Here is a 19310-nt window from a genome sequence, read left to right as displayed (position 1 = left end):
GGTGATTATAAGGTAAAAATACAAACCAGCACACCGCGTGACCCCCAGAAGGGTACTAAAAAAAGCAAATCATGACATCAGCTTTGGCTAATACAACAAAAACGTATACAATCTAAATTCGATTCTACGCACTTCTTGCTATTGAAGCAAACAGGGTGTACTACATTTTTTTCAGCACTTCGGTCAACTAAAACAGTGTATTTAGTAATTGTGCTTCAACTAAAAAATCTCTACCCTAACGGCATTCTACGGGCAGTTTGATGCCCAGGTGGGACAATGCCCTTGTCCAACAATTTAATTGCTAACACTCGAAAATTCCACTTTTGAACAAAAATTACATTTATTCATTTTTTTTTTTTTACTTGGGTCTGTACAAATTAACCAAGCTCAAAAGATTGAACCAATAAATTTCACAGGCTTTGGAGCCCATTACTCATTCTGAGCTTAATGCAGACAATGCATCATGCTCTCAATGCATGATTTCCCCATGTTTAGCAATAACACTTCCTACGCTGAAGATCTAATTATCCTGAGTGGTGCTTACACACATGTCAAGATATAATAAATCCTAACTGCATTTACCACTCACAGTTGCACATTGAGAAGGATCTGAATGCACACTGAACTACTAAACCTATTCAACAGCAAATTGCTATTAAATACTTGCCCAGCTACTGTATATTAAAAAAAACACTATGCACCTACATTTAAAAGGCAACCTGTAATTTCTCACTCACAATTTTGTACACTGTAAACAATTTCAAATGAGTCAATGTTCAGCAATAAACCATTTTATTTGTCAAAATAATGTAACAAGACCACATTTGATAGTTACACTCACATAGCAAAATTACCAGCACAACCTGAATCCATGTTCCACAACATGTATGTTCGGTCATTCTGAGATCGCCGCTAAACTCTGAAGGGGTGAAAACATTTTGACGGAAGACCAATTCCCTCAGTCCTCAACAGGCCGGGACAAGTGCAATACCTCTCCAGAAAACAGCATTGCTACCCATCCCCACCTGCAAAGAAAGGGCCAGTCGGGCTCTGTGGGAGAGATTTGCCGCCGTGGTCAGTTTTGCATGGATTTGCACAGCAACATAAGTACAGCGGAATGCAAACCAGCAAAACTGACCACGGACCAGCCGCTGAAATGCCAAAACCGCCAGGCCGCGCCGATCCGGTCCAGTCCTCTCTGGCGCCCTTGTCTAGAAGTACTTCAAGTGCTCATACTGCAGTAGATGACCAAAAACTACCTGCACTATCAGCACTTTAATACTGCTCAAACGTGTCCAGTGAACACCAGTTTGACATGGAGCACACAGCATCAAACACGATTTCACAAATATTCTGACAAACACATTCCCCAAACAGAGGAGGGAAAAAAAAACAAAACATAAAAGCTCAAGTTTATGGGGGTGGGAACAATGGAGACAAAAGCAGACCACCATCAGTTTTGCATAGATTTGCACAACTCAATTTTTCTTGTAGTGCAACTATGCAAAACTAGCAGAGAACTGCAAAAAAAAAAAAAAAAATTAATTCATTTTAAAAATGTACATTTTTAATGGTCCTCTCGTCATACCAGATGCAAGTCACAGCCCTTATGCCAGAAGGAGCACTTAGGGCAGTAGGTGCTAGTCTACATCGCTATCTGCACTAGATGCACCTTAGCACAAGCAGTAGCCAAAGCCAGCATCGAGCGTTTCCCCCGAGGGCAGGTCACTGTTGTCAGTAGAGAGCTAGAAGTGCCTTCACTGCAGTAGATATTCCATAGTACTACCTGCACTGTAAGCACTTTGACACTATACTGACTGGTCTGGAGTCTGAAGAAGGATCTTCACCCAAGAATTTTCTGGAAAGAGGCAGAACATCGTCATACACGCATTCATAAACAAAGTTTGGAAAACCAGCAGATCACTCGCAATTCTTCATAGATACAGAATGTTTAACCAACACTCAATCCCCCCACAAAGAGCTTGTGTATAAATCCCCAAATCAGAGCGCACAACATGCAATACAAGGCTTAGTTATGTCCTTTGTTAACCTGCACAAAATCCAAATCTACAGGTTCTTAACACATTGGTGGAGATGTGCATTTGTGCTTGAACAACTTTAGTTCACCCTGCTTATTATTGCATTGGACATGCATTAAAAAAATAAAACCTTTAACGTTACTTAAAATGCACATGTCACAGACGTTACCCAGGCTTGTTTGTGCATTTCATCCGCTGCATCTAGCTACTTACCACAGCAACATTCTCATGTCAACCTAAAGTGGCGCTGATTGGGGGGGGGGGGGGGTTGTTCACGTGCTCTAATGACTGATCACACAAGTCACTATAGCTGAGAAGCTAGCGCGCTTTCTAACTGAACACGTGTGTAGCGGCATGCGTGTGCCGATTTCACATGCAAGATTTCTATGGGCGTCGGTAAGAACAGCATGTTTCACCATGAGGCTAAGGATCATGGTATCAGTTAACGTTATACAGCTAGTTTGCTAACGTTAGCCAATTCACTCAGAGGAACTACGATTTCAAATACGTTTTTCTAAAATAATGCAATATGCTGTCCTCCAGTAAACCGACACACTAAGGAGTCGCCCCGCAAGTTCAACCCATGGATTTAAACCGTGAATGAATTGCGCAGCTTGCGGCCCGCGTTGTCAATGAGACATGCGCCTGCGCACTTATCTGAAACAACCTCGTTCACCCCTCCCCCACTAACGCACTAACATGGCGCCGCCGTGTCCACAAATCATAGCATTTCGTAACAAAACAATCTTCTGAAAGGCGAAGTCTACATTAACAAAAAGACCGCATGATTCCACAGTATGTTTTAGTGTTAAGACGTTACACAGTATACATTTTAACACATTTCCGCAAACCACGCGGACTATACAGCTAGCCTGGCTATTCCCTGTCGGTAGTCTAGTCTCAACCGTACAAAGCATGCACTGCTAATGTTAGCTAGCTGGTGAGTGAAACGGCCCATGAAATATTAGCTTCAACTACACATTAATGTGATTCTCAGCATGTCTTACAATGCCATTACCGTTTAACTTTTAAACAAACAGCAACACTTATACGACCGTTGCCGAGACGGCAAACTAGCTATGCCTCATAAAACCAAGGCTAGCACTTTACATAGCTCGCCTATGAACAAGCTAGCTAGGTAGCCAACTACCAACCGGCCTTTGATTCTTTGCGCATTGTCTACATTTATGCAATTCACTCTTCTTAATTATTAAATAAACAAAATCAAATTGAATAGAAAATTTAAGGCAAATAAAAGCCAATTTGGGAATATTTGGTATGACCTCCGAGCCAGAGTTCCCTTTTTAATAACTTGCTAGATGGCTAATGTTAGCTACCTGCTAGCGCGCGGCCTGCAGGCGCCCCATGTGCTACTGCTTTGTTCTGGAGGCACTTTAACTCACACGCCACTGCACACAGAACGGAACCCTTAAAACTAACTTTTCACACAAGGTTCAAACTAAAATACTTCTCCGACAAGACATTTTAAAAATTTGACGCCGAGCTTCACAAGTCGCGTACATCAACATACGTTGTATGCCTTAATAGAGCAATAGGTGCACTGCAGAGATGTAGCTAGCTACAGAACAGCAGCACGCTTTTCAAATCTCCCTCATTCTAGTAACTATGGAGGAGGACAGCGCTGCCATGCGCTTCTTACTACAATGTTTTTATTTCAAAAGTGAACATTACGAAGATTATCACCGCGAAATTAACCATTAAGAGCGACCTAACTATACTTTTGTTAATAAATCTGGCTCGATTTTCACTTCCCCATGCCTCGGAAAAGCCAACAACAGGTTCCTTGTCAATAACATGCGCGTAGTAAAGACACTCACCAGTGAAATCCACCATCTTCACCCACTTGCACACAGACTTACCATTTACTGTTACAGCTCCGGGCAAATTTGCGAAACTAAAACCTAAACTTATACCTGCATTAATTTCAGACTACACAACAAAGGTCGCACCAGTGTGTTCTTGTATTTTTCTTCCGCTGGTTTTGTGTATTGTAATAAAAAAATCGAAAGAGGCGCGAACGCTCCCGCTTTGGACCATGTGGGTGAATGAAGGGCGGCTCCCGTTGAACGTAAATATCTACAGCCCAACTCCTTCATTAGCATAAATAAACTACTTCCGATCGTCACCGTCCACCAATCCAAACAGTTAGCTAGATAATAAAAGTAAAGACAATTGTAGACAGGCAATCCCGTGCTCCCTCAATAGTCGTCATCATTCGTAAACAGTATGTGAGCACCCCGTAATTAAGGTAGCCTTCTGTAGTTGTATTTTGCAGGGATAAGAAACTATGAGAGCGATTTGATGCATTCTAAGTAAATAAAGTTTTATCTGTATGGACAAAACGGAAAAGACAGAGTGAAACCCTTGTGTTTCGAATTACGGCATGTTAAGTGTGCATGTCATTCTTATTGAACGAACTATTAAAATGGAAAACAAAACTACAATTCTAGTGAAATTTCATTGAAACGTGAAGGTACGATCTTCATCATCATCATCATCATCATCATCATCATGCTTCTTCGTCTTCTTCTTATTATTATTATTATTATTATTATTATTATTATTATTATTATTATTATTAAAATTCTTCTTCTTATTATTATTATTATTATTGTTATGATTATTATTATTATTATTATTGATCATAATTAAAATTATTAGTTGTTGCGCACCAAATAATATTATATTGTAATATATAATGTATCTTTTTACATATGTAATGAATAACATATAATAACAAATCATTTTAATCACTTACAAAGCAGTTTATAATAGTTTGAATTATACCAGATTGTGTTATTGTAATAAATTGAATCACAGTAATTTTAAGTTTGCCAATATGGCAACACTGCTACTCTTATCTTACCTTATCTCATCTGTACCTTTAAGATTAACATTCACTGGGTATATTTTTATAATTGTTTTAAACTCTAAAATAAAATTTTAAACAAATATTTAATGCAGTAATTCATCACAACAAATTACATTGCTTGCAAACTCTGAAATAAATACCACATCTTGTTTCTTAGAGTTCAAACTCAATATGAATCAAGGGTTATTAACATAATTTTATTTACTACAGTTACTGTTCATCCAAGTTCTGAAGTGCTGTACACTTCTAAAGGCATTGCTGACTAAATTGAAAATTTAGATAGTTATCATTTGAAGAATTATTCTATTTTAGATATTGTTTATAATATATATTTAAAGCTTACATCATATTCTTCTATACTATTATCTATCTATCTATCTATCTATCTATCTATCTATCTATCTATCTATCTATCTATCTATCTATCTATCTATCTATCTATCTATCTATTTGTCTGTCTGTCTGTCTGTTTGTCTGCAATGTTTGGTATTCATAACTGACATATTTTTGTGCTCGTTCGTTCTCAAGGAGAACTGGATTGTGATTGTACAGTTTGGAACCATGAACCCCTCACATTCATGCTATATTTTATTACAAAGTATCATACTTTGAAATAACCTCAATGTCCAAAACATTTTAATGAAGTTTAGTGAAGTTCTTTTCATGAGTATTTGATGTCTAACATAGTCCTGTGCATATGTTATATTTCTGTATTATTGCATACATATAGGCCTACATTCAGAAAATATGTATTTTTGTAAATATTCAAAATAAACAAAGTCTTAGAATCATCTAGACTGTGAGCATGAACAGCTATCCTGAGAAACATATTCAGCTGTCTGGTTAGCATGTCCACACCCCAGCAACCAAACCCAAAATGCATGGGGAATGTGACATTAGGACATCAAAATGTTTCATGTGTCCAATACTTTTTGTTACTGAGAGATTAGATATCCATAATGATACAAATCTTCCAACAATCTTTCACCTTAGAGTCAAAGAGACAGTATTTGTTCACAAAATATTTTAAAATGCGTTGACTGGTTCAATTTGGTGATTGCTGGTCACCCAGTCCATTTGATTAATTTAGCCAACATTTATATTCAAAACAATTTACAATAAAAATAAATTGAAAGCAAATGAATAAAGAAACAAAATAAATCCATGTAAAATATATTTTGTGTATGTTATTTGTGTCTTGTTTTTTTTTTTTATTAATATCATTTAATCCTTTTGGATTTGAACCACCTTGAAAACCAAATGCTGCAATCAGAACAAAAAGGACGATGACTGCGTCTTATAGGTGCAGATGCAGTTTTTAATTAAGACATAGTAAATTTACAAATTTTCCAAAACTTGAACGATGACATACCTGATATCAATGCATTCCGCAAGGCAATCATTGCTTTGCTGAATGATTTGCTCTACCGGATAATGATTCCCATGCATCTGTAAGGATTTAAGCCCTCCAGTTTTCTGTGATTGATTTAATGATTCTCTTGTAAATAATAAAGGCATATGAATAAATCAACTAATCATATGAACCAGTGTTGGAGAGTTTCAAGAGCATATGCATTCATGTGTTTATTCTTGTGGAATGTGAATACTGTTTCTGAAAGATTTTCTTCCATTATTTTATTAAAGTTCTTAATATTTATTAGAAAAGTTATATATGTATCCAAAAACTTCTGTTTGTTACGGAATTTCAGTAACCAGTGATTGATAAATTTGGCCCTTGCTTTAATAAATGTTAAAGCAGGTGATATTTTCTTTCTGTCTCAAGTAAACTGACTGTTGATTTGTAAATGTGACTGTGTTCCAGAAGGACTGACAAAAGACTAATTACATTTTAAAAAGGATAAATTGCACAATAAATAAATTACACAAGTAGGAAAAATTAGAGAATAAATTAGACAAGTCTCTCTCTCTCAGAAATAATGCATGGGACTCCCACAATCATGGCGGTCGGATGTGGCTGAAAGACTCCTCCTCCATGAACTCCCTGACCCCTGCGCCTCACAGACAAAGGGGCACTTCCAAGTTCTCAGAAGAGAAAGGGGGAGAGGAAAGATTATGGGATTCAAACACTTTTTTTGTGCCCTTCCTCTGGAGAATTAATGAAAAAGACTAAACTGGCCTATTAACAGATGTGTAAAGAGACAATAGCATTTGACACAAAATTACAGAAAGAGTCAAAGAAATTTTTTAAAAAATATTTTAATGCGTTGATTTGAAACCCTTGCAATCACCACTCAAGGGTGCCTTGGATTGTTTTGGGATGAAAAAGCTATTTTAAATGTCTTTTTTGAATGTAGATACATTAAGCCTTCTCTTCTCTGGTTTTCTTCCAGGTCAAATACCTTTGCAACAGAATGAGCACCTTGTTCTTATGGTTGGAAACTGTATTTTCCCCAATTTCAATTTTTACTGCACTCATGAAACTTTCTTCTTTTAACAAATAACAGGGGCTGGAAGACTGGTTGGTGTAAGCACTCATGCATTCACCATGTAATATTTGAGAAAAGTTTTTTGCTGGTTTAACCTTGCCATCAGCTCTTTTAAAATGGCAGTTACTGAAACTCCGCCCACAAAGGGGCCAGAATTTTTTTCCTTTGAGGCCTGGAATTGTCTTGCCGCCTGACATGGGGTCGCAACCTTTGACCCCATCCAGCCCCAGTCTTTTCATCAGCGAATCACACATAAGAAGAGAGCAGTGGCTTGCGACTTGCTGAACATTAAGGCAGAGATATGGAAAACTTGCACCTATATATTGGAACCTACTTCCATAGGTGCAAGTTTGATTTAAACCCTCTCCTTTAATAGATAAATAGCTGTTATAAAAAATAAAATGGTAGTAGAATGAGAGTACAAGAAGTTTAATGTCTCAGAGAGCAAATATTAAATACGTTGACCTGACAGAGAGTGCAGGAGAGAGAAAAAGCTGTAATATTTATATCTGCAAAAGTGCTTCAATGTTCTTTTCTTCAAATACCACCCTTTTCACCACCTCTGCCTTTTACCTTTTGTCTGATTCTATGTATAGTCTAACTTATAGTGCAACCTTTCAGGTCTTCTTGTGAGCAATGTATTGTTCACAAAAAGATTCAACTGTGCTTTAGTTAGATTATATGCCAAGCCAGAAGAAAAAAAAAAAATCCTGTAATGATGCAGTTTTTGCAGAGATTATCAGATCACAAACATCACAATGATATTAAAACCAATTATAAGTATAAAAAATATATAACCATGGGACAAAGCAAAAAATAAAAATAAAATAATCAAATGTGGGTGGACTTTTCTACAGAGCCATCTTGTGTACTTGAGTGGACACTATTGCCACTGTAAAAGAATGAGAGAGAGACATCACCCATTAGAATCAAACAAACATTTTAAAGATGAAATATGCGATTGAAAATGGAGTTAATTGTAGGGGCGAATCCCCCTGTATAGGTGAAGCTGTTCTGCATTATGCTATAAGCAGTACTATGACCAGAATGTATGGACCCAAAAGTGTCCTAGAAATTATGTGTGGAGGATATTAATAGATACATATCAATTATTCAGTCCAACCTGTAGCAGCATAGTTATGACAAAATATTTCAACATTACCCTGAAACCAGAAGTTTTTGTTTGAGCTTATAAATGAAAGTTATTATGGGCCACCCTCTGAAAGCAAAAATAATTATTTATCTTAAAGTAACCTGAAAGGCCACCTATGTACTCTTTAAATTCTGAAGACTTGCTCATAAAGCACTCAGCCAATTCAGCTAACCCATCTTAAATAAATGAATTAATAAAAAAATGTACTCTGTTGAAAATTGCAGCAAAGACTAGGTGGGATTTTAAAAAGGTTTAAAATAATTTAAGCCGTGTTTTCGACACTTCTAGCTGGTTGTAGCTTGTGTGTGGTTGGTCAAAGCTGATCGCTAGCTGGACAAAGCTGGTCAAAGCTGGTTAAGCAGGTAGAGTTAGCTGGTGGGTAAACTGGTGAACTAGCTGGCTTGATAAGCTGGTTAGCCGTTGATCAGCTGGTTGATCAGCTAAAAGTGTCAAAAACACAGCTCTAACTGGTTAAACTGGAGTTATCAGCAGGGCCGATCTCTGTAAACTGACCTATATAGTTATCAGCGTATATAAGAGGACCCAATGTCTGGACCTAGATGTGAAAGGTCACTGAGTGTATATTCATTCTCTGTGGAGCATGGAACCTATTGGCTGACAGGATGCTCCGCAGCTGCTGACCCAGCCAATCCTAACTCTCCTTGCCAGACTGACCAAATTCCCTCCATCTGCTCCGGGGTTGTCCTGATTGCCCTCAGTCTATGAGATTTTGACCTTCAGGTTTGGGTTTGCCATGGAGAGCTGTTGACTGCGAGTGAGGGATTGCTCTCTGGCGGTCACCACGCATAAGCCACACCCCCATCCCCACCCCCTCCACCTTCTTTAACACCACATACCCTCACCAAAAATGCTCACTGAGGAACGTCTGAATGCACTCTGTAGACTCCGCAGAAACTGGGGAAACTGTTTGGCAGAAAGAACACCGCTTCCAGTCACTAATTGCTTCTATTCCTTGTTGCAGTATATCACCTGTCATAAATGTAGCATGTAGCAGACCACCTGGTGTATTCCCTCGACAAGTGTTTTGGACAAGAACATATATCCCTCAGCCAAGAAAAGAGTTCAAAATTAGCGTCCATTCTCATGTTTATTATTCATGGATGGATCAGAGTTTGGAGTAAATCTAGTCCCGATGTCTTGCCAGTTGTGTTCATTATTAGCATTTCCTACAAAATCCCTTCACAAGTAGAGATAAAGTTATTGTTCTCAAACCAAATCGCAAGAGGAGGGAACTAATTGTGTTCTCATAACTCAGTAGCCTGAAAATGTGAAAATATAAAACTTTCCACTGTGCTTGCTTGAATTCTCTCTACCCCTCAGGTTACCTAATTATCTAATGGCCTCTGCTAATGAGGAAACCCTCAGCGAATTATAGAGCTGAACATTTAGAAAATGAGACTTGGATTGGTTCTGCTGCTAAATGAGCATGTTGGCAGGCCTGTCCTCTCTTCTTGTAGTTATTGACAGAATCTTTGCTTTACTCAGCTAAATATGATGTTTATGTCAGTGACACAGCACATTATCATTTCTGCTGATAAGCTTACTGATCTCATTATCACCTGATAACAAAATCAATCCACAACCCATAATGACTTCTCACCACAGCTGTAATTTTGCATGACAAAGTATGCTCTTTTGATACATTTCAGAATAAATGTCTCAAATGTCTAAACAGTGTGATAGAACCACAAATAAATAGAAATGTTCATACTATGATTTTTGTAATTACAGTGCTTAAACATAAACATTTAAACAAATGAACTACATCTTCAGCCAAACTTGGTAATGTACAAAGTTATGTTACAAATAAAAACATTTCCACCTTTTCTTTGGCAGGGTGCAGGAGCACAAACTAGCCTACACATATCACGTGAACAATGACACCCAGGCACCTCACTGGAGAATGACAATGACGCCTCATGAAATGGACAGTTCACTCAACATGGCAATTGTAATGTGGATTTATCCCACTGTTGAGCACAGACTCAAAGAGTGAAAAAAGCCCTTACAGCAAGGCTGATATCTTAGAAAAGAGATGCATATATCTAAGGGTGCAATGAATTTATGGACGAATGTTAATAATTTACAAATTAAATGTTATTCATTAAAAATGATTCTTTACATTTTTTATTACAAGCTTAGTTCATAGTTGTCCCAATAACAGTTATTGAACATATTTCTATGTTCCTCATTAAATGACACTTTTGTAAATGAGTATTTACAAAACTCAAGTATATTTAATATTTAGATACAGACAGCGTGAGAGAAAAAGAGAGCAGGAGAGCTGATATCATAAAAATATTGCTTTCACTTTCATAAGATTTTGTTGTCATTTAAATTGCAACTCCAAAGCATTTCCATAGTAGTAAGTGGCTTCTTTAAGTGTGGGGTAATCTCTCCACTAGACAGACCAGGGGGGAGACAAGGTCACCCGCTCCTCCTGGGCCTGAAGCAGTCTCAATCCCAATGAAGGAGAATTTATGTTTTTCACAATTGGTCCTCCATGTTGGTGTGTGTTCCGCAAATATATCAATACGGTGGTCAGCAGCACAGCTGTTACACACTGCCTGAGAGCCTTTGCAAGAGGGAGGGAGAGAGAGAGAGAGAGAGAGAGAGAGCTAGGGGAGTGAGAAAGCCATTTCATGTTAGTTATGTGCAGGGGCATTGTGTTGCAAATGAATTATAAAGTACATATGAAATTAATAAGTTTATTCAAATCAAGGCAGTATTTGACTTTGTCAGTTGCAATTCTTACTGTAAAGGAATACATTTATATGCTTATTTGTAGAATGTACAATATGCTTTTTTAATTCGGGAATGAAAAAGTACTTTATTTTTGTGTAAAAATATAGCTGTCCCCATTCATAGCATTTTATGGATAGACTTTATTTGTATGTGTGTATAGTTGTGTATGTATGCATGTGTGTGTCTAAAACTAATCAAAAATAGAATTTAGTGTGTTTGACGTGAACAAAATATTTTTGTTTGAAACTCGAAATATCTTGGAAATGGAGCCAACACGACTACACTACTTTTAATCTTTCCTGACATCTAGTGGTGAAAATAAATAACAGCATGCATTTTGGAAGCCAGGGAAGCATTTTTCTACTCTGTGTGTGTGTGTGTGTGGCTACAGTTGTCAAGATTAACAGAATCAACACCTGTATTAATGTATATATGAAAATACTGTCACTTGGATCAGTTGGCTGACATTGTATCAACTAGTCAATTTTTGGATACATACTGAACAACCTGAATTATTTTTCTTGACAAGGTTTCTCCAATGTGGAATTCCAGATCACAATTTATAGATCCATCCCATCACTAGGCCATCTACTTTACTGGTTACCTTTAGCCCTACACTTGACACTTAAAATAATTTGCTTATTACCATTGAATGGGTCATACATATTTCTTTGTATAATGGTCCTTTAACAATTTGCTTAATATTTGAAATGCTAAATATTTTACACTCAGATTTATTATTTTTTTAGTACTTTAGAAGACTAGTAGAAGACAGTTACAGAATAAAAAGGCTTTTCATGGGATCTTACAGCCACCCTCTGGAAAATGTGATTAAATAATTTACATATTACCTTTGAAGTGAAGGACCATATACTGTCATAATTCTTTTTACAATTAGTACTAATTAACCTAATACTTGATTTACTTAATATTTTAGTTATGTATACTCATTTGTTTACTACTTTCACTATAAATATTTGCACTTATTTTCTTAGTACATCACTAGATGGCATTTACATAACAAAGTATGTTTAACAGAAGATAACATTGCCACTTTCTGAAAACCATTATCATTCTAACTAATTGGAGAATTCAACATGGTAGAACCTATGCGTGTTGTCATGAAAATGAGGAATAAGGGGAGGCTGAAGGCAGGAGGCAGTCCTGACGCTCAGGTAATTATAGCAGAACAGAGGCGAATCAATAGGGTGATGTAGAACACACTTCAGTCAGAGCCAAGTCAAATTTAATTTAGCTTTCAGAGAAAGGGAGAAAGATGCAAGGGTTGATGGCTGGGTATTTCATCTCGATGTTAATGGAGGGGTCTGTGGGACTCTTATCTGAGCAGGTGGAAAGAGGGGGGGTAGAAGGAGGGTGAGAAGAGTAGCATAGTCGTTAGAGAACTGGGTTCACCGCTCCAAAGATGTAAGTACAGGTCCCAGGTTAAGATGTGCTAATACATCCTTGAGCACAATACTTAACCTGACTGCTTCAGTAAATATCCAGCTGTAGAAATGGATTGCCTGTAAAAGAATATTAGCTGTGTAAGTCACCTTTGTTAAGAGTGTCTGCAGAAGGAAATAAAAGAGGCACAGGCAAATGATGCAATACTGATTGGAGACGGGGAGTGAGAGTGTGTGTGTGTGTGTGGCGTGCGAGCAGATGAGAATGTGTCTGTGTGTGTTTGTGCCTGTGAAGGCCAGGGTTCTGGTATTCATTAGACCCTAGTGCTTATGAGAAGTGAACATCAGCATTGTGTTTGTGGCTCTGATCACAGGATCAAGTTAAATACAAAATGCACAAATTTGTTCTCAATGAATCAATCAACCATCAGATTCCATATACATTGTTAAAATGAAAAAAAAAAAAATGTTACAGGCCATTTTAATTTTCTTTAATCAGTGCAATATCTGGGCCATTATTAAATGTCTCCCTTAGAATAAAGGTGTGTGTTGTTTATGTTAAAATTGAACTACTTGATTGATGATTAGAAATAATTACTATGACTCATGGAAAGTGGAATTTTTTTTGTTTTTCTTGCTGCAAGGGCAGAAATACACAGGATATTATTAAGTCTCGCCCACTTCAAAATGTATTTATTAGTGTACATAAATTTAAAAAAAATGCACAGCAGCATAATTTTCCACACACTGTTTAACCTAAAAGATGCACTTTTAGCACTGACAGCAATGAACCCAGGTGACCAGACAACTTGAAACAATGAACCATGAAACAACCTGCAATTCACAGCTGAGTGGCTCAGGCAATCAAGGTCATGCCAGAAAGCTCCTGAACACCATAAGCAACACGGGGATATGCTGGACTTGAACTTCCTCCTCTGGTGCCCTGGCTGCTGTATCCCAGCATGCTCCTGTTCCCAATACGAGCTGAATGCACAACGCTGATGGAGAACACGCAGAAGTCATGCATAGAAGAGTCGGTGTCCAACTAAAGGCTGGGGTCTGACCCAGTCTGAGGTTAATGAACTTACTCATCAACTTAACCCTACTGCTGATAGTGTAGTGACTACTAAACAAAGATGAATAGGTCTTATCGGTTAAATTAAATAATTAAACCTTTCAACATAATATAAAAGATGAACTGCACTCCTGATCTGATCTCATGCTTGTTATAAACACACACATGCACACACACGCACACACACATGCACACACAAACACACACACGCACAGTTCATGTTATATTCAATATTTAAACATTTTAAGGTGGGTTCCAATTTTGATTTGACATGGCATGGTGCTCTTGTGAGTTTTTAGTTTCATGTTTTGTACTTTTAATTTTTTTATTTTTACAAGATTAGCTTAAAGAAATTCACAGCAGCAACATAACACTTCTCAGGCAACCGCAGAGATTGAGTTCCTCTGGCAGGTTTTAAATGGATGCTTAACTGCGCTCATTTCCCTTTATAGTTTACCAGAAAATTTGAAAAGGCCTTTAAGGACACATAATGAAATAATAAATTAAAAAACCTTTTTCAAATATGTATGTAGACATTTTAAAAAACAGTAAATTAATTAAAATTAACCAAACTCAGAAACCCTGAACTTAACCAAAAGCTTTGATCATATTGGCAATACTGACACCCTTTATCATTATGGTGCTAGAAGGGCAGCATGGTGGTGCAGTGGATAGCACAGTCATCTTACAGTAAAAAGGTCCTGGGATCTAATCCCACCTGGGACCTCTGTGTTTGTGTGTTCTTATGTGGGTTTCCATCTGGGTACTCCGGTTTCTTTGCACAGTCCAAGGATATGCAGGTTAGGCTAACTGGGAACTATAGCTATGAGTATGTGAGTGAATGGTGTGTATGCCCTGTGATTGATTATTAACCTTTCCAGACTGTATTTGCCCAATGTATGCTGGGATAGGCTCCAGCCTGATGGTACATATTAATAATATAGTAAAGGACCAACCAGTCTTTGTGTTTTTCTGTTTTCACAATTGCTTCTTCAGCACCCTTGTGAATGGCTGAGTGCAGTTGTGACAACTCAGTCTCAACATCAAGTTTTTGGGGATGGCAGAGAGATTTTTTTCTCAAGAAGAAGTAAATTAATCATGTCTTATGAGTTGAGGGCAGAACAGTTGAGCCTCTTGTTGGGGGCTTGTTTCGGGTGGGAAGGGTGGATCTGCAGTCTGAGTTTAGCTCTGATCATGCGGTGACCAGTCTAGCGGTCAGCAACATGCATGGTCCTTGTGATCAGCACCTGCTTGAGATCCACCTGGCGGACAGCATGATGGACAGTCCAGGAGAGGGCAATGCTTAGAGTAGGGGTGTTACCAAGATGTCTTGTGCTTGTCTTACAGCTGGAACATTTTGTTAGTGACTCAGAGTGTTAAAAGCCTGAGCCCATTGCTATGAACTTTTCCAATTCTGTGCTGACTAATCACCTTGTTCCATACATGGTGTTCTGAGCCCACTCATGCATTAGAATCTCTCAGGAGCAGATTTAGTCTTCTTTCGGGACTTTCTTTTTTTTTTTTTTTAGAACAGAGTCAAGGGAGCAGTCGAAGGCAAGAGCCTGTGCAAAGCTGATTAAAGTAGGGGTAGAACTGCACATTCCCTACTCTCACAGTATTATCAGCCCCGCCCTGCATCTTCCAGTGGCAGGAGAAAAATCACAATGATCATCTGTAGGACGGGGTTGTAGAGGTCTGTTTGAGCATCAGTCTGATGCTGTCAGCCTAATACGTGGATTTGTCTTTAGGGGTTTACTCCCATAGCCATGTATCCAAAAAGGATTTTCCCACCAGATAGTAGGGCAATGGATGGTGGGAGTCAGGTCATGTCTGCACTGTGCACAGCACTCTGGGGCCCACTGCGGCTTCGAGATCAGCTGCAGGTTAGCCTGGGGCTGCAAGGTGCAGCAGTTACCATGAGCTGCCACAAGGAGGCACAGCAGGAGTCTTGGTGATGGAGAGGCTATGTACTGGCAAGGGAAGACTCAGGTTCTCGGCTTCCCATTGCTCAGAGGAACTAACCAGTAGCAGCACCTGAAAGTGAGAAGCAAGCAAGCAGCAAGACACTGAGCCAGGCCCAGGCAGACAGCAAGACACTGCAAGCAAAGCATGGAACTGCAGCTATGCAGTGTGACTCTGCTAGACACATCACACCACCCTGTGGAGGGAAACCACCTGCACACACACACACACACACACACACCTGCACTTTGAGTATTGATGTCTGACCACCTCATAAAGGTTCCGTACTTATTCTGGCAGTGTTAATCCTGTCACGTGACCCAGCTCCGCTCCGCACCCACCTCTGGAGACCGGCTGTTTTAGGGCCTCTGCCGTAAAGTGCCGGTGCAATTACAGACAATCCCCTGAATTACACCTCCCCCCCCCCCCCAACCAGCCAATCGAGTGCCTCAGGGGGGAGACTCGGAGATTCAGTGATCAGCAAAACAATGCCGCGGCGTCTCTGCCATCAGTTCTCTGGCAGAGACGCACGGGGGGAAATGTACCTGCTGCAGGCCTGGTGGCAGACAGTACAGTCCACACTGTTCCTTGTATATTGCATGTGAAATAGCAGATAATTACATGATTACACAAACTGTCAACAGGAAAGGTATTTAATGCATTGTATTTTCATGAAGTCTGTAGCTGTCGGGTGCCCTCCAGACTCCCTTCAGGTAACCAATGCAGAGAAACAGAATAATCATCTGTGCACACATTCTGACAAATGCAAAAAATTAAAATGTTGAACAGTTGGAGCATTCATTGGGGTACCGGTGAGTCTAGAATTTTTTTTTCTCAATTTTTTGACAAGTACTGACTGTCACACAATATGATATTTTGAAACTCATCTTCTATGAGGTTTTATGAAGTAAACATAAATGGACACAGAATGAAAAGTAGGCATTCATTTTTTCCCCAGTCATACTGTACACCTCCCTACTGAAGTCTCTGTGGAAGGCCCTTGTCACAGATGAAAGTGAAAACTAGATGTAACCTTTTAGAGAGTGAACTCTTTCTTTCATAGGAGTGAACACTTTGTGCTAGTGGTCTCTCTGTAGTAGGAATGGACACTTCCTCTGTGTAAGTGAACACCTTTAGTCCTGTTTAACAAGCACACAGTTCCTTTTGAGTGAGTGCACATTTTCTTTGGAGAAAAAACTTTATGCGAGTCAGTGAACACTCTCTTTTGGATGTGCTGAGGCAAACTTCACTCAGGTGATGCAGGTACAATGGAAACGGAAAGGAAATAAATCACAAGTAACATTAGGATTAGATAAACAGTGGGGCATAAATGATACATGAGGGATTTTGGCTTGTAAACAGCAAGGTGTCTGTTGTGGTGGCTGTTACATTGTATTTACTTACACAAAATTTAATCAGGAGGATGGAACCCCGTTCAGTGGCACGGCTGAATTCTATAAATTATACAGAGGCTACGGCTTTTAGACTTTGTGAAATGAAAATATCAGCTTTAGTGTACTGCGCCATTGCGCAAAAATGAAACTAATTCCATGATTTACACAGCCTGGGACTATAGTCAAAAAACGGTACCAAATAGATGCTAAAATCATTATTATTATTCCATTGCATCTACTGGGTGAAATCACTGTTTACATCGCTATGCAAATGAGACATCTGTTTGACCATCAGCTCCCTCCGGCATATAAATTCCACATAAATGTAAGAGCCGATGTGCTTTCCTCTTTAATGTGCGAACTGGGGATTTGGTGAGATTGTAAATTTTATTGGCTTTTAATTATAAAGTAACGGCAGCAGGTTTGATTTTTGTCGGGGCGGCTCGATTGCCATTGTCATCCAGCAGGAGAAACGAATCCTTGTTTTTCAAAAGAGGAGAGGCTCGCAGCGTCCGCCCCTGGCTGTCTGGAAACACGGCTGTCGATGAGAACACAAAGCTGTTAATCTGCGAATGCCCTCTTGACCGATTCATTAACTCTGGCCCGTTCCACTCAACTGCCCTTGGCCCAACCACCCCGCCCCCCACCCTCACCCTTCTTAAGCACAACACATTACGGCATTTCAGCAACTTCAGTCCCTTGATTGAGTTCAATATAAGGATTGATTCACTGATTTATTAAGTTGAACATCTGGTTAGTCTTGTTGTAGTCTTGCTAGGTTAACTTCTTTAAAGATATGCACTAATGATAAAGCAAATTTGAAACTCCACTTCTCACTTTAACTTAATTCTGAAAAACATGTTTTCTGTTTAAACATGTTTTTCATGTTTTTTCATGTAATGGAACATTGTATCACTGAGAATTTATGTGGTACACTATATCATAATTTCTTTATTATATGTACAATAATGCCATTGGATTCCATTGGATTATGTGTAAACATTTTATTATTGTTTTAAAAGAAAAAAGAAATGCATGCACGTTGTGTAACTTCAAAGTTCAATCGCTACACAATGAAATTAGCCTAAAATAAGCCTGCTGAGAGGGCAGACTGCCTCTTGTTTGAGAACAACTCGGAATGTTCCTTCACTTCCTTCAGTTATTCCATGTTAACTGTTTTTTTCAGTTTTTTCACTGATCATTTGCAAACAAACACCAGTCCTCTGCTTCATTTTTTCTTAATCTCAGAAATGGATACTCCAAGTCATTCGCTTCATTCATTTGGGGATGTGTACATTCAGCAAGTCCTTGCAATGAGATTTTTACTAAACACGGCTTTCCGTGCTCAAGGGTATGTAGGTTTCTCTGAACCATTGTATTGGCTCTCATAAGAAATACTCAAAGAGAACCCACCTGTGAGCAGTCACAGAAAAATATAGCGTATAAGAATCAAATGAAATTATTCCATGATGGTGATGCATTTCATTCACCAGAAAGATTTGTTCAAAAAGAAGAAACTGTTTGTGAATTAACCACTAATACAATGCTTTATTTTTCAAACACAGCCACTGCATCAGGACCAAGGTCCAAATCAAGGTCCAAGCCAGGTCTGAATTCAAGAAATTCATTTCTTTAGATAAATATTGGCAGGAAGGGGTGAGATGAATGCAATTTGAAGGAAAACCAATTGAGTCACGTTAGTGTGAGAGCGACTAGCCAAATGTGCAAAATCCAATCACCTGGAATCGATGTGGTTGCTGGCACGCTTCCAGTTTTAACTTAAGACAGGCTGGGGTGGCTGACAACCCCCTTGCCAAATGAGCAATGTAGATGATTGAATTTGGAAGTTTGTGCTTCGCATGAACTTGTGAAACCTGAGAGCCGCTGGGTCCAATATTCTCCGGCTGGTGAGATTATCCATTGGTCTTGCTGATGAGGGATGTGAACTTGACCTTGAGCGCCTGGTAAACAGCTTTGAAAACAGCACGTACTGTACTGCTGCTGGGGTGCATCAGATCTCTATGGTAAATGGTAAATGGACTGCATTTATATAACGCTTTTGTCCAAAGCGCTTTACAATTGATGCCTCTCATTCACCCATTCACACACACACTCACACTCCAACGGTGAAAGGCTGCCATGCAAGGTACTAATCAGCTCGTTGGGAGCAATTAGGGG

Source organism: Anguilla rostrata, chromosome 15 (assembly GCF_018555375.3).
Source record: "Anguilla rostrata isolate EN2019 chromosome 15, ASM1855537v3, whole genome shotgun sequence".
Classification (NCBI taxonomy): domain Eukaryota; kingdom Metazoa; phylum Chordata; class Actinopteri; order Anguilliformes; family Anguillidae; genus Anguilla; species Anguilla rostrata.
The sequence above is the reverse complement of the archived record's forward strand: the minus strand, read 5'-3'. Positions refer to the sequence as shown.